Consider the following 23,049-nt stretch of genomic DNA (forward strand, 5'->3'; position numbering starts at 1 on the left):
AGGCCTTGTGTTCAAGTTCAACTGGAAGATGACATGCTTTCCCATAGACCAATCTGTAAGGAGACATACCTATGGGGGTCTTGTAGGCTGTTCTGTATGCCCATAAAGCATCTTCTAAGCGTGCACTCCAGTCCTTTCGGTTGGGGGACATTGTCTTTTCTAGAATGGCCTTGATTTCTCTGTTGGACACTTCAGCTTGCCCATTTGTCTGAGGGTGGTAGGCTGTGGATGTTCTGTGAATTACATTGTGCTTTCTGAGAAGGTTCTCCACTACCTTATTGCAAAAATGAGTCCCTCTGTCACTGATGATTTCCTTGGGCACTCCATGTCTGGCAAAGATGTTGGTCTTCACAAAGTCTATTACTGCTTTTGCATCATCAGTCTTGGTTGCTCTAGCTTCCACCCATTTGGACACATAATCTACTGCAAGGATGATATAAGTGTATCCAAAGGATGGTGGGAACGGCCCCATGAAGTCTATGCCCCACACATCAAATACCTCACAGACCATGATGGGGTTCTATGGCATTTGATTTCTGTTGCTCAGATTTCCAGTCTGTTGGCACCTAGCACAAAAAAGGCCACTTTCAAGTATTTTATGAGCTGTCTTTCTTGGACCAAAGTGTCCACCACAACTGTATGAATGAAAAAATGTAAGTACTGAAGCTATCTCTTGATCTGGAATGCATCTCCTTGTCATTTGGTCAGAACAATGTTTCCACAAATATGGCTCATCCCAAACATAGTATTTTGCATCTTTCTTGATTTTGTCTTTTGTGTGCTTAGGCATATCGGAAGGCAAGTTACCTGTGGCTAGGTAGTTCACCATGTCTGCATACTATGGCTCATCAGTTTGGGCCTAAAAGATTTGTTCATAAAAACCATTCTCAATCTCTTCAGATTCGGTAAGGTGCTGCAAGGGAGGACAAGTGTCTGTCTGAGTGGGGTGCCTGGATGAACCGGTTTCAGCTTTCTCTTTCTGCATAAGTCCTATCTGAAGTGGGTGAATCGTAGGGCTGTTGAGCTGAAGTGGTTCGGTTGGAGTGCACTCTATCTGCGCAAGGCTGATATGCAGACCGAGCTGAGGTGGTGCGCTTGGCTTCTGTTCTTCCTGCGGTTGTCTGCAGCTCATCTATTGGATGCTGCAGACTATTTTCGTCAGTTCTAGCTCTTCCTGGCTCTCTACCTTTTCCTGGAAAGTCTCCCTGCAAATATCATTGGCTAGTATATCATATTGATTCTCATCAAAGATGTCCTGGCTCAAACAATCAATAGTATCAAGAGCATAAATAGGGGACATATCATGGGGATATTTCATGGCATCATAAACATTGTATTTAATCACTTCCCCTTCAAATTCCATGGTGAGAGTGCCATCATGCACATCTATTTTAGTCCTGGCAGTACTTAAGAAAGGACGTCCAAGTAGGATGTCTGAAGAAGTGTTACAATTGTCTTCCTTTGTATCAATCACATAAAAGTCTGCTGGAAAGACAAGCTCATCTACTTGTACTAGAACATCTTCTAGAACTCCTTTTGGATACACCACAGATCTGTCAGCTAATTGAATCACAACTCTTGTGTCTTTCAGTGCACTTGCATTCAAAGAATTATAGATGGCAAGAGGCATAACATTAATGGATGCATCTAGATCATACATAGCTTTCTTTATCCCAACATTCCCAATTTTGCAAGAAATAGCAAACATTCCTTTATCTTTACATTTGGTTGGGAGTTCTCTTTTTATCACAGCAGTAACTACCTCAGCTACACTTACTTTCTCTCTCTCACTAAGCTTTCTTCTGTTGGTACACAGTTCTTTTAGAAATTTTGCGTACTTGGAAATCTGTTTCACAGCATCTAGCAGAGGTATGTTGATTTCCACTTTCCTGAAGGTCTCAAGGATCTTCTTCTCTTCTTTTTCTTTTTCTATCCTTTCAAATCTTTTTGGAAAAGGAGGTGGAATTTTGAAACTTACCTGTTGATCTGCATTCTGCTTGTGAGCAGGAATGGTTTCAGATGGGGGTCGCCCATTCAGCTTGGAGAGGTGGTGCGAAGGTTGTTCGGCTGAAACACCTGGTTCTTGCGCAGATGGCTCTCCTTCATCAGTCTTGGCATCTTGAAGCTCTTTCCCACTTCTTAATGTGATGGCACTTACATTCTGTCTGGGATTAGTTTCAGTTTGAGAAGGGAGCTTACCTTGGGATTCAATCTTGCTCATGGATGTGGCCAGTTGTCCTAGGTGCTGTTGGATGCTTTGCATAGAACTTGCCAATGTCTCCATCATCTTCTCAAGGTGCTGGTTGGAATTTGGAGGTGCTGGTTGGGCTTGATTTCTTTGGTAATTTTGGTGGTTCTGGTTGTTGTTAGCCCTTCCATAGCTGAAATTGGGGTGGTCTCTCCAATCTAGATTGTAGGTGTTAGAATATGGATCATGTCTTACCTGGCTGTTGTATCCTCCAATGGCATTCACTTGCTGGCTATCTTCTTGAAGTGTAGGACATTGATCAGTTGGATGTCCCACAGATGCACAAATTCCACATGGCCTAGATGGCTGAGGTGCTTGAGCCTGTTGAGCTTGTCCTATGGCAAAATTTTTCATAATAGAGGTCAGTTCAGAAAGCTGAGAAGAAATAGTGGATGTACTTACCTCATTGACTCCTCTCTGCAGTTTCTTTTCTTCTCCATATTGCCTAGATGAGGCTGCAACGGTGGAGATCAACTCTCTCATCTCTCTAGGTGTTTTGTCTGCAATGGAACCTCCACAGACTACATCAATGAATCTTCTTTCTGATGATAGCAATCCTCCATAGAAGAATTCTATGAGTGCCTTATCTAAAATATCATGTTGAGGACAATCTGTACACAATCTTTTAAACCTTTCCCAGTAGTCATACAAATCCTCAGATGGTTTCTGTCTAATGCTACTGATTTCTCTTCTTATGCCAATGACTTTAGAAGTTCGGAAATATTTGTTCAAAAAGGTTATTACCATGTCATCCCAATAAGTGATAGATCCAGGTGGCAAATAAAATAACCAATCCTTGGCATAATCATCAAGTGAAAAAGGAAAAGCTCTCAACTTAACATGATCTTCAGAAATACCTTGAGGTCTCATAGATGAACAGACAATGTTGAACTCTTTCAAGTGCTTGTGTGGATTTTCATTTTCTAAACCTCTAAATTTAGGAAGGAGATGAATCAAACCTATTTTCAGTTCAAAGGGAACTGTCAGAGGTGGATAGGTGATGCAAAGAGGTGCTTGATCTCCTATAGGTGCTGCCAACTCTCTCATGGTTCTTTCTCTTGGCATAGGTGCCCTCATCGCTGGATTTTCTTGCATTATTTCCCCACGGACAGCATGTTCAGCATGGGCAGCAGGTTGTGCCACGTTTTCAGCCATCTCTACGGCTTGGAGATGCGGTTCAAAGGTTTCAGAAGGTGGTTCTACGCAGGGGACTCCTTCAGGTGCGATTTAGGCTTCAATTGTCTCCCAAAGCCGCGATGCTTGTTTACCTAGTCTCCTGATGGTGCGCTCAATTTTTGGACCCTAAGGCAGAGTCTCCTTATGTCCAGATCTGGTCATGAAAGAAAAACATATTAGTTAAACCAATTCCCCGGCAACGGCGCCAATTTTTGACTCGCGATTGTCGAAGCCGGTCAAAAATAACCTTTCTGATTATCAACAATATTACTACTGCAGATAGTGTGATAAAGGATCGAATCCATAGAGAATTGAAAGTTTACCTATCTTCCTTATTAAAACCAAGAGAATTAACTGAAACAAAAATAAACTGAAAGAGAAGTAAACTGAAACGGGATAAACTGAAAGCAAATAAACTGAAAGTAAAATGGGGAGGTTTTCAGATTAATTCAAGAGATCTAAAACTGAAAGCAGTAAAAGAAGGCAAATAATTAAAATAAAAGAAATCAATAATGAGAAAGCTCAAGTTGAAGAATCAGATTCACTTCAGTTGTTAGGATTGATCATTGACACTATGTTTCTTTGGTTGTTTCAATAGATTAGTTATGGGGATGGAAGATGCTCCTCACCACCATGTCTCTCCTTAAGATTAAACCAATTAGGGAACGTCCTCTAATTAATCACTAATCAACAAGTTGCCAAGGAACGTCCTTGGGCCTCAGGCAACAAACAACTATCAATTGCATTAAGAAATAGAGAGAGCCAATCCTAGCTACCCAAACGCATGAGATATTGCTAGATCATACAATTTCCTTAGTTCTTACACCAAGTGTTCTTATGTTTGAACAATCCAAGCAATTACGGACTTAAAACTATTCAAACTAACAATATATTACCTTGCAATCAAGAATCAAGTGGCCACATTGATCAAAATAACAAAGCAAATATTTAATCAAGCATGAAATTGCACAAATATTGAATAACCAAAAGATGAACAATATATGATCAAGTCTCCCAATCCATAAATAAACCAAAGTATCACCTAATCTTCAACTAGAATAAAAGGTTTCAGCCACTCATGGCTGAAACTAAATCAAAAATAAAGAAGAAAGGTAGAAGAAGATGAAGAGAAGAAGGACTTGGAGGCTTGGGGGCGTCGGCCTTGTGTGATCCGAAGAGAAGAAGTGCTAGCCGCTGTGCAGCTGGCCTTATGTGCTTCTTAAATAGGATTAGATGCTACCCTAGGTCTTACTTGCTGCCCAAGTTGTGTCTGAAAAGGAAGGAGGCGCGCGGCTTGGCTTTCAGAAGGAAGGAGGCCCGCGGCAAGGGTGTGCAGAAGGAAAGAGATGCTGTCCATACTTTCCTTTTTAGGTGGAGCCTTCTTTTGAATTTTAAATTTTGAATACTGAATGCATGAGAGGCAAGTGCATCTTCTTGAGATCTCACTTCCTGAATAGGAAGAACTGACTGCTGAGGTGTTTGCACATCTTTAAACAAGGAAAGAAAGATTTGCAATTTGAATTTTAAATAATCTGCTGACTGCGGTTTCCTTATCTGTTTTTGCTTCTGCACTTTCCTTATTTGAAAACTTTCCTTATTTGAAAACTTTCCTTATTTGGCACTTTCCATATTTGGCACTTTTTAGCAGTTTTAAGAGCATTTTCACCAGATTGTCTCTTTACACCTATTTTCTGCAAAACAAGACCAAAACCACAAAATTAGACAGAAAAAAGTATAAATGAACATCAATAATATCATGATAAATGGGTCTAAAATATGCTCTATCATTTGTGCACAACTCTTTCAAGAACTTTGCGTACCTTGGTACTTGTTTCACGACATCTAGCAAAGGTATGTTAATCTCTACTTTCCTAAAGGTTTTAGGGATCTCTCTTTCCTCTTTTTCTTTTTGTGATTTTTCAAATTTTTTTGGAAAGGGAGGTGGGATCTTGAATGTGGCTTGCTGGTATGCCTTCTGCTGGTGTACTGGTTTTGTTTGTGATAGAGCATATTTTAGTCCATATTATCATGATTTTATTGATGTTTATTTACACCTTTCCTACCTAATTTTGTGGTTTTAATCATGTTTTGAAGATATTAGATGTAAAGAGACATTCTGAAGAAAATGCTCTTAAAACTGCCAAAAAGTGCCAAAAACAGAAAAGTCACCTTCAGAAGCACTTTCGGAAGCCGAAAGTCTAGTCCAGAGCCGAAAGTCACCCATCTTCAGAGGCACCTTCGGCCGCCGAACCTTCACTCCAGAGCCGAAAGTCCAGCCTCCAAAACTAGACTTAGGCGGCTGAAAGTCCCTCCGAGCAACCTCCCCCTTGTTCAATAAGCCAAATCTTGAAGATCACATATTTCCCACTTTATGCCATGCACATTCAAAATTCAAATCAAGGCTCCACCTTCCTCTTTAGTGCATGAATAATGTGAAGAAGGCTTCTTGGACACACTTGGACAGCAATTAAAAGACCAAAAAGGGCTTACAACTCCACACATGCACATAAAAGACACAAGGGCACTTTGAGCAGCCTCCAAAAGATGCATGAAACCCTAGGCAGCCTCTCAAGACATATTTAATGTAATACCCGGCTAGACTCCGGTATCGAAATTCCTACCGTTCGATGGAATCTCGGGTGTCGGAGACCTCTAGAAGGGTAAAGTCATGTTTTTATAAAATTTTTTAATGTATTTCATGTTTTTAAGCTAGAAGGAAACTGAGTTTTTGCATGAAAATAGTCTTGGAGGAAGACCCAGGTTCGGCTGCCGAACCTCAAGTTCGGCCGCCGAACATGCATGCGCTTCGGGAGTGCTTTAGGCCCCCGAAGGCATAAGTGAGGGAAGTCCAGGTTCGGCCGCCGAACCTTATGTTCGGCCGCCAAACATGGTATGCATGCGGAGGCACGTTCGGCTCCCGAATGTGGCCTGGCCAGCCACCTATAAAGGGGTCCCTTAGCCGAAATGGGCGAGCTTTTCTCCCTATTGTCGGCCAAGGTGAGCTCTCCGCCGTCCCTCACCGATCTTGAGTTTCTTCCTTCAAATCTTTCACGATTTTCACAAGTTTTCACTTTGTTTTGAAGATTTTCAAGTATAAAGCAAGTTTTGGAGCTTTGAGGTTCAAGAAGCTCAATCTCTCCCATCTCCGAGCTAGGGTCGTTTTTCTCTCGATCTTCAAGAGGTAAGGGCCGATCTTGAGCCCACTATATGTTTTAAACAAGTTTTATGCAAGTTTATGGAGTAGACATGCATGTTTAGGTTGTTTTGAGTTTATGGGTTTAATGTGTGTTTATGAGCAATGTGGGTATGTTTAATGTGTTGTAGTTGGGGTTTAGGCTAGTTGAGACCCCTATGAGCTTGTATGCTTGATTGTGTATGATTGGAATTGTTGTAGAATAGGTTTTTGCATGTTTGAAAGGTTTGGGAGGCGTTTGTGCATGTTGGAGCTGAGTTTCTGCCACTTTGGAGAAACTCAGGTTCGGCCGCCGAAAGAACTTTCGGCTGCCGAAACCACTTTCGGCCGCCGAAACCACTTGTGGAAGCAGCCTTCGGCTGCCGAAGCCTACCCCCGAAAGAGAACTTTCATCTGGAGGGCAGTTTCGGCCGCCGAAAGTGCCGCCGAACATGCATCAGTTTCGTCTCTGTCTGGGAGTTTCGGCCGCCGAAGGTGCCGCCGAACCTGCCTGACTTTCGGCTCTGGAGGGACTTTCGGCCGCCGAATCTGCCGCCGAAAGTGCCCTGTTCAGCCTTTCCTTTGCATGCTTTCCATGGATGTTTTGAGGTATTTTAAGGGGTTTTTGGGGGATGTTTTAGAGTCATGTTCTAGTATATTTGGTCCCTCATTTGAGTCCACCTGTGTAGGTTCGGACCCGAGGAACCGAGGACCCCAGCAGTAAGTTAGCTGCCCTAGTCATTGTCAGAGCTAGCTAAGGTGAGTAGAATAAACTCTTATCTTTTAAATAAATGAAAATCTTAGCATGAATCATGCACCACGAATGCCATGTGATATTTTAGGTTGTTTGCATTAGAATCATGAATATATTGCATTGTATAATATGTTGTTGATGTGGATGAATGTTGGATGATCCTTTAGCCGCACTACGTTATGATATGATGTGGAAAGACCATATGTGGCCTGCACTACGCTCCTGGAACTATGTAAGAGAAAGACCGGAAGTGGCCTGCACTACGCCCCCGGCATGATTGGATATGTTATGATATGTTATGTATAAGAGAAAGACCAGATGTGGCCTGCACTACGCCCCTGGCACTATTGGATTCAGTAGTGGGCTATTGGTGACAAGTTCATCCTTGATGTGAATTGTCTGTGATATGTTGCATTTCATGAAAGCATGAAAAATAAATTGAATGTTATATTATTCTGCTCACTGGGCTCTTGTAGCTCACCCCTTTCCCCTTATCCCCCAGGTTTGCTGGTACAGGGTAGACCAGGAGGTCGGCAGGAGTAAAGTCTGATTTCATGTAATAGTTAGAAGTTGTGGACATGATAAAATTGTAATGTAATGTCTTATGTAGTCATGATATGTAATAATGATATTGAGGATTAGAGATTGTGCTTGACCCTATGTGTATGGTTATCCCTTTGATACATGATCTATAGAATATTTTTATGATGTTTATGTTCAAACAAGCATAATGTATGCATGTTGAGTTACCCCATTGGAGCATTTGATGAGAGCTCCAGCGTGTGGGTTATGTTATGTTATGAGTATATACAAGTTGAGCTTGGTTTTTGGAAAGAAAAAGTTTACAGGTTTTTGAGCTTGTATGATCATGTATGGGATTTGACAGGTTCTCAGGTTATATGTCAGGCTTGCTACGGGTCCCGGCTTTAACGACCCCAAAATGGACCATCACCGGCGCTAGTTGGACATATTTCGATATGTAGAGGGACATATTTCGATATGTAGAGGGACATATTTCATCGCCCCTGGTATAGTTGGACATATTTCGATATGTAGAGGGCTAATGGTGACAAGTTCATCCTTGATGTGATATGTTTGTGATGTGATGCATTCCATGATGGCATACTTGTAAATGAACTTTCTGCTAGTGTGGTTTCCGCTCACTGGGCTTTATAGCTCACCCCTCTCCCCTAACCCCAGGTTTGCAGGGTCAGAGATAGTCAGAAGATCAGCAGGTTATGTCTATGGTCAGATTCATGTAATAGATTAGTAGTGGACATGATGTAAGGTAAAGATATGTAATGAAATGTAAAATGTTATGATGTAAATCAATGTAATGTAATAGATAGAGTTGTGCTTTGCCCTAGAAGTGTGGTTAATCCCTTGTATATGGTCCTTATGTAAGTCTTTAATGAGACAGGAAAACCAAGCTTATTTTATTTTGCCCCATTAGAGTTGATGATGAGAACTCTAGTGTTGAGGTTTATGATTATGAGTTTGTGCATGCACGGGTTAAGCTTGGTGTATGAAAGAAAGAAAAAGTTTACAAAATTTTATGTTTTACAGTTTTTATGTTTATGTTTGATCATGTTTGGGATTATACCAGATGTACAGGATGTATGTTAGGCTTGCTACGAGTCCTGGCGGCCTTAAGCCGATCTGGATCCTAGCGCCGGTAGCGGTCCGATTTTTGGGTTGTTACAGAATGGTATCAGAGCCCTAGGTTCACATGGTCGGACCTATAGTGTGTCGAGCTCATAGAGGTTATAGAAGGGCAAGCACAGTAGGAGAGATCATGTCCACTAGGATAGGATGTGGAGTCCTGTCTTGTATGATGATGTGAAATGCCATGATTTTATGCATGTGCATTAATGATATGCTATGTATGTGATGCGAGTTCATGTGTTTGCACATGAACCATTTGATGTTAATGTTTATGCGTTATGTTGTGCTTTCAGAAGTCAAGATGAGAGGAACTCGTCGATCTGTAAGGTTGACTGGAGCTCCGCCAGAGAATGAGGGCATGGATGCCCATTCCCCTGCTCTGCAGAGGGCAAGATCTTGTAGAACAAGCAGAGAAGGTACATCAAGGGACCCTAGAAGGTCTTTTGATGCAGATCGGAGGAGATCAGTTCAGGGTGGTATGTCAGCAGATGTGATGGGAACTGAGGAGGGTAATCAGAGAAGAGATAGCAGTTTGGGCAGGAGTATGTCAGAAGAGGATATGGGAGAGTCCCAAGGAGGCACTCAGGCCTCGGGCTTTGTTCCACCACAGTATCCACCCTACCCGCAAGGGCCAGGGTATCCGATGGGAGGTACATCGGATTTCTTTCATTGCAGCCCATATCCCGCCTTTATGCCCAATCCACCCTTTTACCCACCTTACCCACAGTACCCCATGTTTCCACCCTCATCCTTCTACCCAGGTCCAGCAAACCCTAATCCAGGGAATGCTGCACCTCCTCCTCCACCAGCAGAACCGATAATCCCTGATGTCCAGATACCCAAACCTGGTTCATCAGTTGGGGGTAAAGTAAAGATGACAGACTACCTAAAGTTGGATGCCCCCAAGTTTGAATCAGGTGATGACCCTTTTGAGTACTTCAGAACGGTGAAGATGATAACTGATGAGTTGGGAGCAAGTGGCAGTAGAGCCATTCAGATGGCAGGGTTCACATTGAAATGCAAGAAGGCAAGGGAATGGTTTAAAAACTATGTGGACCCAAGGTTGGAAAGCTTATCCTGGGAGCAGTTTGCCAATAAGTTTGCAGGATGGGCTTTTCCAGATAGTTCCAGAGAACTGAAGATGATTGAATTTGAGCAGTTAAGGCAGACGGAAGAGATGAGTGTAGAGGAGTTTACAGACAGGTTCCTGGAGCTGTTGCCGTTTGCAGGACAAGGTCTTGACACAGACCTGAAGAAGTCTAGGAGATATGTTATGAAGCTTCACTCCAGGTATTCCTCGTTGATTCAATCAGCAGAAAGGGAGAGTTTCCATGCTATAGTGGATATGGCACGGAAAATGGAGGCTAGTGCCACCCTTCAAGGGACAGTTAAACAGTACGTGGCACAGTCTTCGGGCTCCAAAGCCCCGGGGACAAGTGATGTTAATCTCTCCCCTCTGAGCGAGGCTGTCACAAAGAGTAAGAAGGGAGGCAGAGGCCTCAGAAGATCGAAGAAGAGCAAGTTCTGGGACCGGTTAAAGTCTGGTCTGGGATTAGGTGATGGTTCGAGCTCTGGTTCTTGTAACTCCAGATGTACGAGGTGCGGTAGGCCGCACAAGGGAGTCTGTTTGGTGGGGACAACGGCATGTTTCAGGTGCGGACAAGAGGGGCACATGGCACGTGAGTGTCCCACCACGACCTTGGTGACACAGTCCCAGCAGACAGTTTCAGGTAGAATGGCTCAGCCAGGAGCTCCAGCCATGGCACAGGGCAGAGGCAGAAGAATAGGGATAGCTCCTTCTTCAGCAGGTTTCCCAAGTGAAGGTCCATCAGCTCCAGCACGGATCTTCACTATGACCCAGCAGGAGGCTAACACATCGAACCCGATGAGATCAGGTAATCTCACTCTAGTATGTTCTGATGTGTATGTTTTATGAACCCTGATGTTTCTCTTTCTTTGTTTGCTTGCGAGTCATTGTGAGGTTGGGCATGATAGCTTAAGGGTTAGAGTATCGATCCCCTTTGGGTCGGTGGACCCAAGTGTGATCCATCAGTGGCAGAGTCAGTCTGCCGGTATAGTTCAGAGTATGTTATGAGTAGATGCCTTCTAGCTGGCCTAGCGGTTCTAGATTTGACTGTTTGACGTCATTCTAGGGTTGGATTGGTTCTTCTACTAGTGGTGCTACCTGAGTCTGCAAAGACAAGGTAGTCTAGTCCAGAGGTCAGGATGGATCAGAGGTAGTCCTTTGAGGGGACAGAATAGGGATACCTAGAAGTTTGATGTCAGCCCTACGGGCTTGTAGGTTGTTCAGGAAAGGTTATCAGGGGTTCTAGCTTTTTAGAGAGAGTTTGATGGTTGGGTCAAGGAGCCAGCCTCAGTGCCAGTTGTTAGAGAAGTTCTTAGATGTTTCCCCAGACGAGTTCCCAGGACTACCACCTGTCAGGCAGATAGAGTTCCAAATAGAAGTAATGCATGGAATTGGACCAATCTCTATCCCTCCCCACAGGATGGTATCATCGGAGTTAAAAGAGTTGTAAGGATCAGTTGCAAGAGTTGGTAGACAAGGGTTCCCATCTAACTAAGCACCTCACCTTGGGGTGTTCCAGTGTTGTTACGAGGTTGAAGGATGGATCCCTAGGACTTTGTATCGACTACAAGTCGTTGAACAAAGTCACTACCCAGAATAAGTATTTGTTGCCTTGGATCGACGATCTATTTAAGCCAGCTAGCAGGAGCTATTTGCCCTTCCAAAATAGATCTGAAGTCCAGGTACTATCAGTTAAGATCAAGGAAGAGGATGTACAAAGATCGGTGTTTAGAGCCAGATATGGGCACTATGAGTTTCTAGGAATGTCGTTCGGGTTAATGAACGCCCCTACAGTATTCATGGATCTCATAAGCAGAGTTTTAGTCGGTTTCTGGACCACCCCGTTACTGTCTTCATTGACGGTACCTCGGTGAGTTCCAGAAATGCAGAAGAGTATGCCCATTATCTGAAATCAGGATTTGCAGATCTTGAAAGAACATGGCTTGGATGCCAGTTCTCCAAATGTGAGTTGCGGTCGAGGAGCATACCTTTCTTGGGTCATGGTATGTCAAAAAAAAAACAAAAAAAAAAGAGGGGTAAGTGAGGTAGACCCGAGAAAGTTGAAGTTGTAGCTGACTAGCCCAGACCCATTGTAGTGACAAAGATCAAGACCTTTTTGGGTTGGGCAGGTTACCTACTGGAGGTTCATCTAGAACTTCTTTAGAGTTGCTGCTCCTATGACCAGATGAATCAAGAAAAACCAGAGGATTGTGTGGTCTACTCTATGTGAAGAAGGCTTTGAAGAGCCGAAGGAAATGTTGATGTCAGTACCAGTGGTGGCTCTGTCCACCAGTAATGAAGATGTCACAGTGTCCTGTGATGCGTTCCGAGTGGAACTAGATTGTGTGTTAACATAAAGTGGCTGGATGATTGCTTATGCTTCTAAGTAGCTGAAGAAGCATGAGTTGAATCATCTTACACATGATCTAGAGATGACGATGATAATCTTAGCACTCAAGATGTGGAGGCGATGCCTGTATAAGGTATGATGGTAGATCCTTACGGGTCGAAAGAGCTTGCAATACATCTTGAGTCAAGGGGGAAGAACCGGTAGCAGAGGAGATGGGTAAAAACTGTGTAGTGGTTATGACTTCAAGGTTCATTTTATGGTGAGGCAAATATTTTGAGAGATGCCCTCAACCGGAAACCACTTGACGGCTATCCCATCCCTTAGTATAGTAAGAAGAAGGTCAGTAGTCAAGGAATGAGAAGAATCTGAACTGCTGTGAGTCAGCAGGAGAGTTATGAAGTTGCTCGCAAAAGGTATGTAGAGTTTCAGAAGAGAGAAGAGTTTTATCAGAGTGCGCAGCGGAAGCATGAGGAGGTTCTCGAAGAAGTTGAGGTTGCTGGAGGTGTCTCCTAAAGAGAGGGTGATTCATAATGGGCAGGAAGGTAAATTAGCTCTCAAATACATTGGACCCTTTGATATCCTGCAAAGGATTGGGAATGTATCTCACGAGTTAGATTTGCCCACTCCAATGGGAGAGATCCATCCATTTTTTTTTTCCCATGTTTCCACGGTATATGAGTTCGTGTCGGATCCGAGTGAGGTTCTTAAAGGAACCAGAGATGGGGATCGTAGAGGATCTCACCTATGTTGAGCAGCTAGTACGGACCGCAGACACACAAGTTAGAAAGTGTGGAAACAAGGAAATCCCGATGGTGAAAGTCCCTTAGAATCACCTTAAGATGAAAAGTGCACCAGGGAGACCGAGAGTTCGTACTCCAGTGATATCGTGTTTCTTTATAGATTAGAGCTTATGTGTTGTCATGATTGTGCTTATGTTATGTATATGCATGTGCCTGTTTGTTTGAATATTCGGGGACGAATGTTCTTAAAGGGGGGAAGAATGTAATACCCGGCTAGATTCCGGCATCAAAATCCCTACCTCCCGGCGGAATCTCCATTGGAATCTAGGATTTTGATGATGCCAGAGTCTTCTTATAGGGTAAAAGGTGTTTTCTAAAATGTTTTTACTGATTTCATGGTTTTAAATGAAAAAGATTTGAGTTTTGAAAAGAAAAGACCAAGGAGGCATTTGCCAGGTTCGGCCGCCGAAAGTGAAGTTCGGCCGCCGAACATGGAAAGGTTTCGGGAGTGCCTTTGGCCTCCAAAAGCCTTGTTTGAATGAACCAAGGTTCGGCCGCCGAACCTCAAGTTCGGCCGCCGAACATGCATGAGTTTAGGGGGCACGTTAGGCTGCCGAAGGTGGTTCAACAGGCCACCTATAAAGAGCCCTCATATCAGAAATGGGCGAGTTTTCTCCCCATTCTCGGGCTCAGGTGAGTTTAGGTCCTCCTTTGGTCGTTTTCATGTTTTTCTCTACCCACCCTTCAAGTTTTCATGAGATCTACCCTTGTTTTGAAGATTTGAAACCCAAATAGAAGTTTTGGAGCTTTGAGGCTTTTGGAGCTTGGATCCTCCACACCTCCGAGTTAGGGATCACACCACCCCTCGATCTTCAAGAGGTAAGTGTAGATCCTTGCTTCCCTACTGTTTTTAATGAAGTTTTAGTAAGTTTAATGATGTTTTGATGGTTGAGTATGGGTAGATATGCATATAGGGTTTATGTGGGTTTTATGCCCAATGCATGTTTATGTGATGTTATGTTGAAAGTTTAAGTTAGTTTATACATGTGGGAGAGTGTATGCATGATTGGGAAAGAGCAAGTGAGATTATGGGGTGTTTTGATGATTTTGGCCTATGTGGGTCATAAGCTATCTATGCATGCTTTGGATGTTGTTTTTGGAGTTTAAATCTAGTTGTTAAGCTCCTTTATGCATGACTGAGAAGTTTATGCATGTTTTAATAAGGTTGGATGCTTGTTTTGGGGGTTTGGGAGGCTTGTATGCACAAGGGCTGAGTTTTGGAAGAACTCAGGTTCGGCCGCCGAAGGTGGTTTCGGCCGCCGAACATGCCTATGGATGCATGAATTGGCCGCCAAACCTTGCCCCTGAAAGTTGCGTTTCAGAGCTGAAGCAGACTTTCGGCCACCGAAGGTGATGTTCGGCCGCCGAAAGTGCATGACTTTCGTCTCTGGAGAAAGGGTTCGGCCACCGAAGGCGCCCCCGAACCTGCATGACTTTCGTCTCTGGAAGGGACCTTCAGCCGCCAAAAGTGCCGCCGAAAGTGCCCTGTCCAGCCTTTTCATGAGTGTTCTGTATGCATGTTTCCTTGATGCTTTAAGGGGTTTTTGGGGAGTTGTTTATGAGTTGTTTAGGGTGTGTTTGGCACCTCACTAGAGTCCACCTGTGTAGGATCGGACCCGAGGAACCGAGGTGTTTAGCAGTGTCAGCCGTTTCAGAGTCGGCCCAGAGCTAGTCAGAGGTGAGTGGAACTAAACCTAATGCTTTAAATTAAGAAATTAAATGTTTTTAGAGCATGATCCATGCATCATGAAATGCCATGATATGTATTAGGTTGTTTTGCATTAGAATCCACGAATATGATGCATTGCATAATATGTTGTTGATGTGGATGGATATTGGATGATCCTTAGCCCTCAGTATGAGATGAGATAATATGATATGAGATGACATGGTATGATATAGAAAGCCCAGATGTGGCCTAATCGCCCCTGGCATCATGTATATGTAAGGAAAGACCAGGTGTGGCCTAATCGCCCCTGGCATAGTTGGACATGTTATGATATGAGTTATGTAAGCGAATACTAGGTGTGGCCTCATCGCCCCTGGTATAGTTGGACATATTTCGATATGTAGAGGGCTAATGGTGACAAGTTCATCCTTGATGTGATATATTTGTGATGTGATGCATTCCATGATGGCATACTTGTAAATGAACTGTTCTGCTAGTGTGGTTTCCGCTCACTGGGCTTTATAGCTCACCCCTCTCCCCTAACCCCAGGTTTGCAGGGTCAGAGATAGTCAGAAGATCAGCAGGTTATGTCTATGGTCAGATTCATGTAATAGATTAGTAGTGGACATGATGTAAGGTAAAGATATGTAATGAAATGTAAAATGTTATGATGTAAATCAATGTAATGTAATAGATAGAGTTGTGCTTTGCCCTAGAAGTGTGGTTAATCCCTTGTATATGGTCCTTATGTAAGTCTTTAATGAGACAGGAAAACCAAGCTTATTTTATGTTGCCCCATTAGAGTTGATGATGAGAACTCTAGTGTTGAGGTTTATGATTATGAGTTTGTGCATGCACGGGTTAAGCTTGGTGTATGAAAGAAAGAAAAAGTTTACAAAATTTTATGTTTTACAGTTTTTATGTTTATGTTTGATCATGTTTGGGATTATACCAGATGTACAGGATGTATGTTAGGTGTAATACCCGGCTAGACTCCGGTATCGGAATTCCTATCGTCCGGTGGAATCTCGGATGTCGGAAGCCCCTAGTAGGGTAGAAACATGTTTTCATAAAATGTTTTAAGGTATTTCATGATTTTAAGTATGAAAATTTAATGAGTTTTTGCATGAAAAGTCTTTAGAGGAAAACCCAGGTTCGGCCGCCGAAAGTTAAGTCCGGCCGCCGAACATGCATGCGTTTTGGAGGCACGTTAGGCCCCCGAAAGCATGAGTGAGGGAAGTCCAGGTTCGGCCGTCGAACATGGCATGCATGCGGAAGCACTTTCGGCCCCCGAACGTGGCCTGGCCAGCCACTATAAAAGGGTCACTTAGCCGAAATGGGCGAGCTTTCTCCCATTTTCGGCCATAGCTAGCTTACGACCTCCCTCTCCCCAGATCTTGTGTTCTTTCTCCAAATCTCCTCCATTTTTCTTGAGTTTTCACCTCTCATTGCAAGTTTTGAGCATTTAAGGCAAGTTTTGGAGCTTTGGGAACTCAGGAGCTCATTTGCTTGGATCTCCGAGTTTAGGTCGTCTCTCTCTCTATCTTCAAGAGGTAAGAGCCGATCTTAAGCTCATTGTATGTTTTAAGTAAGTTTTAAGTTGTTTTATGGGGTAGAATGGCATGTATAGGGTTGTATGAGTTTTTAAGCAAATGTTATGTTTTTGAACAATGTGGCATGTTTGAAGTGTTGTAGTTGGGGTATTTGATAGTTTGAGACCCCTAGGTGTGATGTATGATGTGTATGTATGTTTTAGAACAAGTTTATGCATGATTGGTTAGTTTTGGAGGCAAATGTGCATAAAGGAGCCAAGTTTCTGCCCTTTGGCAGAAACCAGGTTCGGCAGCCGAAGGCACTTTCGGCCGCCGAACATGGCTGGGGAGGCAGGCCTTTCGGCTGCCGAAGTTGCCCCCGAAAGGAGACTTTCGTCTCTGTCTGGGACTTTCGGCCGCCGAAGGTGCCGCCGAACATGCATGAGTTTCGCCTCTGTCTGAGAGTTTCGGCCGCCGAAGGTGCCGCCGAACCTGCCTGACTTTCGGCTCTGGAGGGACTTTCGGCCGCCGAACCTGCCGCCGAAAGTGCCCTGTCCAGCCATTTCTTGCATGTTTTTATGTAGTTGTTTTATGATGTTTTAGGGGGTTTTTGGGGAGTATATTAGAGTTATGTTTATGTATGTTTGGTCCCTCATTGGAGTCCACCTGTGTAGGTTCGGACCCGAGGAACCGAGGACCCCAGCAGTGAGCCAGCTGCTACAGAGTTTGTCAGAGCTAGCCAGAGGTGAGTGGAATAAACCTTAAGTTTTAAAATAAATGAAATATGAATTTTGAGCATGATCCATGCATCATGAATGCCATGAGATATAGTAGGTTGTTTGCATTAGTATCCACGAATATGTTGCATTGCATTTATGATGTTGATGTGGATTGGTTATTGGATGATCCTTTAGTCCTCATATGGCATGATGATGTTACGGCATGATATGGTATGGAAGTCCAGGTTGTACCCATTCTATGTCCCTGGCACGATGTAAGAGAAAGTCCAGGTTGTACCCATTCTACGTCCCTGGTACATTGGTATGTTATGATATGTTATGATAAGAGAAAGACCGGTTGTACCCATTCTACGTCCCAGCACAGTTGGACTATGTAGAGGACTATTGGTGACAATACCATCCGAGATGTGATTTGTTGTGATGTGTTGCATTACATAATGACATGAGATTTTTAAATATATGATTTCACTATTCTGCTCACTGGGCTTTGTAGCTCACCCCTCTCCCCTAACCCCAGCTGTGCAGGTACAGGGTAGACCAGGAGGTTAGCCAGAGTTTTGAAGTATGTTTATGGAATAGTTAGATTGTGGACATGACAATTGTACTATGATGTAATGTAAGATATTACAGTATGTTATGTAATGAGGTATATTGAGGTTATAGATGTGCTTGACCCTATGAGTATTGTAATCCCTTGTTGATGCATGATCTTAGATACTTGATGATACAGATGTTAGCCAACTCAACGCATGTATATCGCCCATTGGGGCATTGATGAGATCCCACAGAGGGGTCAAGTTTATGATTATGTTTTAGTGCATGCACAGGTTGAGTTTGGTGTATGAGAAATGAATGAAAGAAAAGTTTAAATTTTTATGCATGTTGTTGATCATGTATGGGATTATACAGGTTTACAGGTTATATGTCAGGCTTGCTACGGGTCCCGGCGGCCTTAAGCCGATCTGGATCCTAGCGCCGGTAGCGGTCCGATTTTCGGGTCGTTACAGAATGGTATCAGAGCCAGGTTCATAGGATCGGACCTAGAGTGTCGGGCTCATAGATGTTATAGAAGGTCAAGCACAATAGGAAGATCATGTCCACTAGGATAGGATGTGGAGTCCTGTCTTGTATGATGATGTGAAATGCCATGATTATATGCATGTGCATTAATGATATGCTATGCTATGTGATGTATGTGATAAGGGTTCATGTGTGCCCACATGAACCATATGATGCTAATGCTTGTATGATGTGTACTGTTTTTCAGAAAACAGGATGAGAGGAACTCGTCGATCTGCACGATTGACTGGAGTGCCATCTGAGGATGAGGGCACGAGCGCCCGTCCTCCTACATTGCCTAGGGCAATGTCTTGTAGAGCCAACAGAGAAAGAGTGTCAAGGGACCCTAGAAGGTCTTTTGATGCTAGCAGAAGGGGGACAGATAGAGGAGGAAGTTCTTCAGATGTGAGGGAGGTTATGGAAGAGGATTAGAGGAGGGATGGGAACCTGGATGTGAGCATGGAGGAAGAGGGGACAGGGGAATCTCAGGGAGGCGTTCAGGCCTCGGGGTATGGTTTTCCACCCCATTATCCACCCTTCCCACAGGGTTCAGGGTATCCGATGGGAGGTACATCGGATTACTCCAGCTTTAACCCTTACCCTACCTACATGCCTTATCCACCTTTCTATCCACCTTACACACAGTACCCAGCTTATCCACCCTCACCCTTCTATCCAAACCCGGCAAACCCCACCTCGGGGAATGCTGCACCTCCACCTCCACCACCTACAGAACCAGCAGCCCCAGTTACTCAACCTCCTAGACCTAGCTCAGCTGATGGGAGCAAGGTAAAGATGACAGATTACCTCAAGCTAGATGCTCCCAAATACAAGTCAGGGGATGACCCCTTTGAGTATCTGAGAGTGGTGAAGACAATAACTGATGAGCTAGGGGCAAGTGACAACAGGGCCATTCAGATGGCAGGGTTCACTTTAAAGTGCAAAAAGGCACGGGAGTGGTTCAAGTGTTATGTGGACCCGAGACTAGATGGTATGACATGGGAAGAATTTGCGAATGAGTTCGCTGGATGGGCTTTTCCAGACAGTTCCAGAGAACTGAAGATGATTGAGTTTGAGCAACTGAGGCAGTCAGAGCACATGGGTGTAGAGGAGTTCACGGATAAATTCTTGGAGTTATTGCCTTTTTCAGGGCAAGCTCTAGATACAGATACGAAGAAAGCCAAGAGGTATGTTATGAAGCTGCATTCCAGGTACTCCTCGTTGATTCAGTAAGCTGAGAGAGAAAGTTTCCACACTGTGGTGGATATGGCTCGAAGAATGGAAGCAAGTGCTATAGTTGAGGGGTCAGTGAAGCAGTCAGTGACCCAGTCTTCAGGGGTTAAGACCCCAGGCAGAGGAGGACTAGGTTTCTCTTCTCAGAGCTCAGGTAAGAAGAGGTGGGATAACACCACCAGGAAGCCGAAGAAGAATAAGTTTTGGAACAAGTTGAAATCCGGTCTGGGATTTGGCGGTGGCTCGAGCTCAGGCTCAGATGGTACAGAATGCTAGAGATGTGGAAGACCGCACAGGGGAGTGTGTCGAGCTGGGACTAATACATGTTTCAGATGTGGACAGGAGGGACACATAGCTCGGGAGTGTCCTAGAGCGCCTTTTATGGGCCAGCCCCAGTAGACAGCTTCTAGTAGTGTGGCACAGCCAGCAGTTCCAGCCACAACTCAGGGCAGTGGCAGAGGTAGAGGGAGAGGGGCAGCCTCTTCTTCTGGTTCCCGAGGTGAAGGTCCATCAGCTCCAGCCAGGATCTTCACCATGACTCAGCAGGAGGCTAACACATCCAACACCGTGGTGTCAGGTAATCTCGTCATTGGGTGTTCTGAATTGTATGCATTAATGGACCCGGGTGCATCTCATTCATTTATTGCTCCGAGAGCCGTTGAGAGGTTGGGTCTGATAGTCTCTGGGTTAGAGGATCCCCTATGGGTCAGTGGACCCAAGTGTGACCCGTCGGTGGCAGTGTCAGTCTGCCAGTACAGTCCAGTTTTTGTTGAGGGAATATGCCTCTCCGCCGACCTTGTGGTTCTAGATTTGACAGACTTTGACGTCATTCTAGGGATGGATTGGCTATCTACCCATGGTGCTACCTTGGACTGCAGGGACAAGGTAGTCAAGTTCAGAGATCAGAACGGGTCAGAGGTCATCTTCAGAGGAGACATGAGGGGCACACCTAGAGGTCTGATATCAGCTCTTCAGGCTCGTAGGTTGCTTAGGAAGGGATGTCAGGGGTACTTAGCTCATGTGAGAGAGCTAGACAGTCAGGTCAGGGAGCCGGCCTCGGTGCCAGTTGTCAGAGAGTTTCAGGATGTTTTTTCGGATGAGCTTCCAGGTTTACCACCTGCTAGGGAGATAGAGTTCGAGATAGAGTTGGTGCCTGGAACTAGACCGATCTCTATCCCTCCCTACAGGATGGCCCCAGCCGAGTTAAAGGAGTTGAAAGAACAGTTGCAAGAGTTGGTAGAAAAGGGCTTCATCCGACCGAGCACTTCACCTTGGGGTGCACCAGTTTTATTCGTAAGAAAGAAGGATGGATCCCTTAGACTTTGTATCGACTATAGGCAGTTGAACAAAGTCACTACCAAGAATAGGTACCCTTTGCCAAGGATCGATGATCTATTCGACCAGTTAGCAGGAGCAGGTTGTTTCTCCAAAATAGATCTGAGATCGGGGTACCATCAGCTAAGGATAAGGGAGGAGGATGTGCCGAAGACAGCTTTCAGGACCAGATATGGGCATTTTGAGTTCTTTGTGATGCCGTTCGGGTTAACCAACGCCCCTGCAGCATTCATGGATCTCATGAACAGAGTATTTAGCCAATACCTGGATCACTTCGTTATTGTCTTCATAGATGATATCTTGGTGTATTCCAGGAATGCAGAGGAGCATGCCCATCATCTGCGGTTGGTCTTGCAGACTTTGAGGGAACATGGCTTGTATGCCAAGTTCTCTAAATGTGAATTCTGGCTGAGGAGCATTTCGTTCTTGGGGCATGTAGTGTCAGAGAATGGGATTGAGGTGGACCCCAAGAAGACAGAAACCGTGGCTAACTGGCCTAGACCCACTTCAGTGACAGAGATTAGAAGTTTCTTGGGTTTGGCAGGTTACTACAGGAGGTTCGTTCAGGACTTCTCAAAGATAGCAGCTCCTCTGACCAGGTTAACCAGGAAGAATCAGAAGTTTGTGTGGACCGACCAGTGCGAAGAGAGTTTCGAAGAGCTTAAGCACTACAAAAAAACTGTGAAATTGCGACCAAAATTAGCGACCAAATTTTTTGGTCGCTATATAGCTACCAATCAGCGACCATTCTGCGATTGAATGAAGGAAATAATATTTTTATTTAACAAAAAGCTTAACGACCAATTTTTGGTCGTTAATTGGTCGCTATTTAGCGACCAAATATAAAATGGTCGCTAATTTAGTGGGAATTAATGGCGCGAGTTATTAGCGACCATATTTGCGACGAAATTGCGACAACTTTTTGGGCGGAAATATTTAGCGACCATATTTAGCGACTAAAATAATTAGTCGCTAAATAGCGACCAATCAGCGACCATTTTATTTTTAAAATTTTAATTTAATTTTTAATTAAATTTTATTTTATTTAAAATTTTAAATTAAGTAATTTCAATTCGGTATATAAAACGACGTCGTTTTGACAATTTAAGGGATGCTCTAATCTAGGGATGTAAACGGGTACCTTAAATTGCTCTAATCTAGGGATGTAAACGGGTAGGGTACCCGTGAAAATTAAACTACCCCGAACCCGATTTATATTAGTAATATCCGAACCCGTTCCGAACCCAATTAAAAATTAATTTAAACTATCCGAATCCGTTCCAAACCCGATTATTATTATCCGAATAAAACTCGTACCCGTTTAATTTTATATATTTTAATTAATAATTTATACAAAAAATATTTTTCATTAATAATTTTCATATAAAAAATATAATATTTCTAAAGAATATTTAAATTTAAATTTTTAAATAAAAATATATAAAAAAAATTTATAAATATTATTATAAAATATATTTTTTTATATTAGATTAATTATTTATATAAACGAATTCGGATAGTGGGTACCCTATACATAAAATCCGAATCTGATTCGAACCTGCAACGGATATTATTTTTAAAACCCGATTATAACTACCAAAATACGTCCTATTAGGGTTCGGTCGGATCGGATACCCGAAAATACCCGATCCGTTTACATCCCTACTCTAACCTAATTCCTAATCCTAATCTCTAATCCCTAATATCTAATTAATTCCTAATCCCTAATAAAATTAACCCTAATTCCTAATTCCTAATTTGTAATCTCTAACCTTAATTCCTAATTAATCCCTAATTCATAATAAAATTAACCCTAATCTCTAATTCCTAATCCCGAATTCATGATCTCTAATTCATAATCCCTAACCCTAATCCCTAATTTTAATCTCTAAAATAGCAACCAATCAGCGAACATTTTATTTTTAAAATTTTAATTTAATTTTTAATTAAATTTTATTTTATTTAAAATTTTAAATTAAGTAATTTCAATTCGGTATATAAAACGACGTCGTTTTGACAATTTAAGGGATGCTCTAATCTAGGGATGTAAACGGATAGGGTATCCGTGAAAATTAAACTACCCGAACCTGAACCCAATTTATATGAGTAATATCTGAACCCATTTCGAACCCGATTAAAAATTAATATCTAATCCCTAATATCTAATTAATCCCTAATCTTAATTGTACTATTAAAGGCAAAATTAATAAAAATATAATATAAAACATT

The sequence above is a fragment of the Manihot esculenta genome, chromosome 5, assembly GCF_001659605.2.
Source record: "Manihot esculenta cultivar AM560-2 chromosome 5, M.esculenta_v8, whole genome shotgun sequence".
Lineage (NCBI taxonomy): Eukaryota > Viridiplantae > Streptophyta > Magnoliopsida > Malpighiales > Euphorbiaceae > Manihot > Manihot esculenta.